The 6,749-nt window shown below is 48.5% G+C and overlaps 1 non-coding gene across 1 annotated transcript; it reads right to left on the bottom strand.

The window, feature by feature from the left end:
* Positions 1–231: 231 nt before the first annotated feature.
* Positions 232–335, bottom strand: LOC135275498 (U6 spliceosomal RNA). The gene has a single exon (XR_010343126.1). It is a non-coding gene; the product is annotated as a U6 spliceosomal RNA (small nuclear RNA).
* Positions 336–6,749: the final 6,414 nt, after the last annotated feature.

Genomic DNA, 6,749 nt, shown 5'->3' with positions numbered 1-6,749 from the left:
CACAGCACTTTGGGAGGCTGAGGTGGGTGGATCGCTTGAGCTCAGAAGTTCGAAACCAGCCTGGCAACATAGTGAAACCTTGTCTCTACCAAAAATTAAAAAATTAGCTGGGCACAGTGGCACATGCCTATAGTCCCCGCTACTCCAGAGGCTGAGGCAGGAGAATCCATTGAGCCTGGGAGGTGGAGGTTGCAGTAAGCTGAGATGAAGCCACTGTACTCCAGCCTTAAAAAAAGGAATGTTTGTTTGATGAATTTGCCTGTTATCTTTGTGCAGGGGCTGTGTTAATCTTCTTTGTTACTTTTCCAATTTTAGTATATATGCTGCCAAAGCAGGCACTTTGTTTTTTAATGGTGTTTGGAAGTGATAATTTTAATTTTTTTTTTTTGAGGCGGAGTTTCACTCTGTTACTCTGGAGTGCAATGGCACCATCTCAGCCCACTGCAACCTCCATCTCCTGGGTTCAAGCGATTCTCCAGCCTCAGCCTCCCCAGTAGCTAGGATTACAGGAGCCCGCTACCATGCCCAGTTAATTTTTGTATTTTTAGTAGAGACGGGTTTCACTATGTTGGCCAATCTGCTCTCAAACTCCTGACTGCAGGTGATCCACCCGCCTCGGCCTCCCAAAGTGTTGGGATTACAGGTGTGAGCCACTGCCCCTAGCTAATTTAAAAAAAAATTTAAGTAATGGAGGCCAGGTGTGATGGCTCACACCTGTAATCCCAGCACTCTGGGAGGCTGGGGTGGGAGGATTGCTTGAGAATCAGGAAGTGGAGGTTGCAGTGAGCCATGATTGCATCACTGCACTTCAGCCTGAGCAACAGAGCGAGATCCTGTCTCAAAATAAAATAATACATCGGGCATGGTGGCTCATGCCTGTAATCTCAGCACTTTGGGAGGCAGAGGAGGACGGAACACTCGAGGTCAGGAGTTTGAGACCAGCCTGGCCAACATGGTGAAACCTGGTCTCTACTAAAAATACAAAAATGAGTCAGGCGTGGTGGTGGGTGCCTGTAATCCCAGCTACTCAGGAGGCTGAGGCAGAAGAATTACTTGAACCTGGGAGGCGGAGGTTGCAGTGAGCCCAGATCATGCTGCACTCCAGCCTGGGCAACAGAGCGAAACTTCATCTAAAAATAAATAAAATAAAATAATGTTAAGTAATACTTTGCATTTCTGGAAGACATTCCTTTTCTCCTTCCTCCCCACCCACAGTGGGCTTCAACTCACTGGGCTCCTTTCAGTCCTTCCCTAACCTACTGTGCTGTTCTTACAGTACCCAAATTTCTCTTCTGGCCTTTGTGATTCCTGGCTTTCTCCTCTCCTCTCTGGCAACATACTTTAGGCTTTCTTTTGTGAATGACAATTGGCAAGACTTTCTTCCTTTACTCTCTTTCAAAGCAAGCACTGTTGCTGCGTAAGGTGTCCTAGAAACTCCGGGAAAACGTCCCAGGGCCATGTTTACTACTCCCATAATTGGCGTCTGGGTGCTGGATCCTCAAGTCTGCATCTCTCACCATTTCTCTGAGAGGCTTTCCAGATCCCCACATGTCAACTGCCTACTAAGCATTTATTCTTGGATATCCCACAAAGCACCTCAAATTCAGTATTTCTCAGATATTAGGTTCCTGTCCATGTTTGCCCTCTGTGCCTCATAGCTTAGAGAATAGCTCCACCCAGTTACTCAAGCCAGAAACCTGGGGGTGTCCTAGTCATTCATCTAGAGCCACTGTGCTAAACACTGGGGATACCAGAGACTACAAACCAAGAATCCCTGCCCTCATTGAGCTTATGTTCTAGAGGAGGAAGATAGACATAAGCCCACCCGCCCACCCTTCCTTCCTTCCTTCCCTCTTTCCCTCGCTCCCTTCCTCCCTCCTTCCTTCCTTCCTTTCCTTCCTTCCTTCTGATACAGTCTCAACCTCCTCCAACTCTCGGGTTAAAACAATTCACCTGCCTCAGCCTCTACTGCCACCACACCCAGATAATTTTTTTGTATTTTTAGAAGAGCCAGAGTTTCACCAGGCTGGTCTCAAACTCCTGACCTCAGATGATCTGCTCGCCTCAGCCTCCCAAAGTGCTGGGATTACAGGCATGAGCCACTGCACTGGGCCTGCAATGTAATCATTCTAAAGCCAGATCTTAACTGTTAGCCTCCAACTTTAGGCTCCTCATGTTTACAGGATAAAGTCCACCCTTGCAAACCCGGCTTAAAAGACTGTACAAGTTCTGGGCCCTGCTGGCCTCTCCACTGCACGGCCCCACCCCAGGCAGTGCTCTCTGTGCAGCCCTACTGAGTTACAGCTGCAGTTCACTGCACCTGCCGTCCCCCAACTCCCTCCTGCCCCCCTGCCTGGTGAACTCCTCTCATTCTGCAGGTCTCAGCTTGGATACTGTGACAGGCAGCCTCTAGAATGGCCCCCAGTGACCCCTGCCTCCTAGTAATCCTTTTCCCTTGAGTGAGCTGGATTTACTGATGCAATTTTGAATAATAGAACCTTGCAGAAGGGATGGGATGTCACTTCTGAAATTAGGTTATATAAAGACTGTCCCTTCTTTCTAAGGGCTCTTTCTCACTTGGATCCTCTGCAGAAAGTCAGCTGCCATGTCATGAACTGCCCTGTGAGAAGGGCCTGTAAGGAGGGAAAGAGGGGGGCCTCTAGACAACAGCTGTCAAGGAACTGAATCCTGCTGGTGACCAAGTGAGGGAGCTTGGACTCCGGTCCCCCACTGTTGAGCCTTCAGATGAGATGGCAGCCCCAGCTGGTGGCACAACTGCAACCTCATGAAAACACCTTCACCAGAAAGCACCCAGCTAAGCCACACCCATATTTCTGACCCAAAGAAACTGAGATAATAAACATTTCTTCTCTTAAGCTGCTGTACTTTAAGCTAATTCGTTACACAGCAATAGATAACAAATACTACCTCTGGACCCCTGCCTGCCACCATACCAAATGCCCTGAGTTCTAGAGCCAATGGTGTTTCCACGTGTCATGCCCAGCCCCTTGCTGTTAGTATTATAATGACGGCTTGTCCATGCCTCTGCCCCTACATGGCAGGCTCTGCAGGGGAAAGAAGGAAGAAAAAGGAGGAAGTCACCACTTTCTTTCTCAAGACTCTGAGTCTCTATTCTGCTGTTGGCTACACGTTTACACCCATAGTGTCAACAGTGCCTGGCCCCAAAGTGCAGCTGCAGCTTCAGAAAGAGGCTCAGGTCAGCCAGAGCCAGAGCTCTATGGCAGCCACCTTCCTCCACCTCCCTCCATCTCCTTGGTCTGCTCAGCAAGCTCCCCCCACCCTTGAGCACCCCAGCAAGCACGCACACACAGGCACACACAGGCATGCATGCACAAAGACACCAGGCCCACAGCCTCCCTCTGCTCCAGAGGAGCTGGGCGGAGTCACTCCTTGCTTCTTTCACACACACCCTGGGGCCACGATTTTGTGGCTTTTCTGAATGAAAGGGGATGGGGTGGGTGAGGTGGGGGTGGGGGAAGCCATCCCTGCCTTTGAACTGCCCAGTTCTTCCACCTTTATTTCCAGCCAACCAGTGAGTGCCTACAAAAACAAAACAAAACAAAACAACTGAAAACAGAGCCCAAGTGTTTCTTGCTGCTTTCAGTTTCTGGAGAGCCAGCACACAGGTCACCCACTATCCGTGCCCAAACCCTGAGATCTGAGGAAGACCTCGTCACACTGCCCCTGGGCGCTGCGTCTGGCTTCCAGGAGGCGCCCCCACCCCCACCGGCACCTCCCTGGGAACCAGTGGAGCTCAGTCCTGTGGTTCTGGTTCACTCTCCTGTCCCTCGGTACACCATTGCACCATGTCCCCATGCTGATCCTTCTGCTACCCTGTGCTTGCTACACACACACGGTGGCCAGGGTCCTCACCACCGGGAAAGCAACTTCCCCCATGTCCTCTCCAACTCCTGAGTCCAAGCCGTCAAGTCTGCGGTGCCCCAGCAGGGGGAATGAATGAGACACGCCTGGGTCTGAACGTACCTCCATTGAGGGAAAACAAAGCTCACTAAGATTGCACCCTATGGTGTGTGCTTCTGTTCTCTCCACCTACTCGTCAGCATTCTCAGCAGTTTTCCTCTTGCCTCTGTCTCCCACAATTACTTTCTGCTCAGCTGCTCGCTGTTGCTAAGAAGGGTTATGCCCATCAACTGTGCTGTAGACATGCACTAGTGTGATAATGGGAAGGACTTGGCTTGGAGGGTGGCTTTAATTTGAATTCTGCTATTGATGATATTTGGCCCTGGGTGTGTTAGCTGATCATCCTATGCCTTGTCCTCTGTGTCTGCTAATAGACCGCTTCCCAGGTTTATGCTGAGATAAATAAAACCACACACATTACACTGCATGGTATGTACTAGATGTTCAGTAAATCTTTTTTTTTTTTTTTTTGAGACCAAGTCTCACTCTGTCGCCCAGGCTGGAGTGCATTGGTGCGATCCTGGCTTACTGCAACCTCCGCCTCCCAGGTTCAAGTGATTCTCCTGCCTCAGCCTCCTGAGTAGCTGGGATTACAGGCACCTGCCACCACCCCTGGCTAATTTTTGTATTTTTGGTAGAGACAAAGTTTCACTATGTTGACCAGGCTAGTCTCAAGCCCCTGATCTCAGGTGATCCACCCACCTTGGCCTCTCAAAGTGCTGAAATAACAGGTGTGAGCCGCCAAACCCAGCCAAATGTTTCTTGTCTTGTATTTTAAAAGGACTTTAAGGCCAGGCATGGTGGCTCACGCCTGGAATACCAACCCTTTGGGAGGCTGAGGCAGGAGGATTGCTTGAAGCTAGGAGTTTGAGACCAGCCTGGGCAACATAGCAAGACCCTGACTCAACAAAACTCTTTTTTTGTTTGTTTTTGTTTTTGTTTTGAGACAGCGTTTCATTCTTGTTGCCCAGGCTGCGGTGCAATGGCTTGATCTTGACTCACTGCAACCTCTGCCTCCCGGGTTCAAGCAATTCTCCTGCCTCGGCCTCCTGAGTAGCTAGGATTACAGGCATGTGCCACCACACCCGGCTAAAAAGAAGTAGAAAAAGAGGTAATTCTCCCTAACTCATTTTATGAGGCCAACATCATCCTGATACCAAAGCCTGGCAGAGAGACAACTAAAAAAGAAAATTTCAGGCCAATATTCCTGATAAACATCAATGTGAAAATCCACAATAAAATACTGGCAAACTGAATCCAGCAGCACATCAAAAAGCTTACCCATCAAAATCAAGTCGGCTTCATCTCTGGGATGCAAGGCTGGTTCAACATATAACATATGCAAATCAATAAATGTAATCCAGCGAATTTTTGTATTTTTAGTAGAGACAGGGTTTTTCCACATTGGTCAGGCTGGTCTTGAACTCCTGACCTCAGATGATCTGCCCACCTCGGCCTCCCAAAGTGCTGGGATTACAGGCATGACACTGCGCCTGGCTTTCTTTTTTTTTTTTTTGAGGGGGAGTTTCACTCTTGTTGCCCAGGCTGGAGTGCAATGGTGCGATCTTGGCTCACTGCAACCTCCGACTCCCGGATTCAAGCAATTCGCCTGCTTCAGCCTCCTGAGTAGCTGGGATTACAGGCATGCACCACCACACTGGGCCAATTTTGTATTTTTAGTAGAGACGGGGTTTCTCCATGTTGGTCAGGCTGGTCTGGAACTCCTGACCTCAGGTGATCCACCTGCATTGGCCCCCCAAAGTGCTAGGATTACAGACATGAGCCACCGTGGCCGCCAACAAAACTCTTAAAAAACCTCTTTTGGTTTTTTAATTCTTTTATTAGCCTGGCATGGTGGCATGTACCTGTAGTCCCAGCTTCTCTGGAGGTTGAAGTGGGAGGATCACCTGAGCTCAAGAGTTAAAGGCTGCACTGAGCTATGATTGCACCACTCAACTCCAGCCTGGGCAACAGAGCGATACCCTGTCTCTAAAAATAAATAAATACATAAGTAAAAATAAAAGGAATCCTTTTAACAATCCTTGTAATTTTTTATTGGAAATATGCATATAAAGCAAAGAAGATTTTTGAGGTCTAGTTGAGAAAGGGCCGCAGTCAGTGTTTTATTGGATTTTGGTGAAGTAGGAAGAGGTTGAGGGTGGGATGAAGAGACTACTCTTTTATTGGTTTTTAATCTGATTTACCCCTGCTGTGCTGAGTTAATGTTGGTGGAAAACAGCTGCTCAAATGCCAGAGGAACGGATGTGCCCAAACCTGCCCCTGACTCCCAGGTGGTAAGGTGTTTTTCATGTTTGTGTTCAGGTTTCTGTGCCTCTGCTTTGGCCTCGCTGAGATGGAAGGGAAGTGCCCATGTCACAAGGAGTACACAGAATATGATGGCTAACATGCTACACCCAGCCTGCCGTTATCCACAGGGGTACAGTGGCATCAGATTCACATTTATCATTCAGCTTCCAGATAAACAAATGCTTGTCTTCATAAATTAAGTGCATCCAAGTTTCTTTTTATTGGCCAGAGTAGACACAGAGGATGGGTGGCAAATCATGGATTTCACTGGTCTTTTCAAATCAGTCAAGCTGATGGTCTAGTATGTGCTAGTGCCTGACTCTGAGCATAATAATGGGAGCCAAACACATTATGTTGAGATTTTTAGAAATTTATATCAAAGTTTGGTGTGGTGGTTCACGCCTGTAATCCCAGCACTTTGGGAGACCAGGGAAGATAGATCACTTGAGGTCAGAAGTTGGAGATCACCCTTGGGCAACATGGTGAAACCTTGTCTCTAC

This window comes from Aotus nancymaae, unplaced genomic scaffold (assembly GCF_030222135.1).
Source record: "Aotus nancymaae isolate 86718 unplaced genomic scaffold, 86718_ANA_hifiasm-v0.15.2.pri h1tg000016l, whole genome shotgun sequence".
In the NCBI taxonomy this organism is placed as follows: domain Eukaryota; kingdom Metazoa; phylum Chordata; class Mammalia; order Primates; family Aotidae; genus Aotus; species Aotus nancymaae.
Note: the sequence above shows the minus strand (reverse complement) of the source record. Positions and strands in the feature narration are given on the sequence as shown.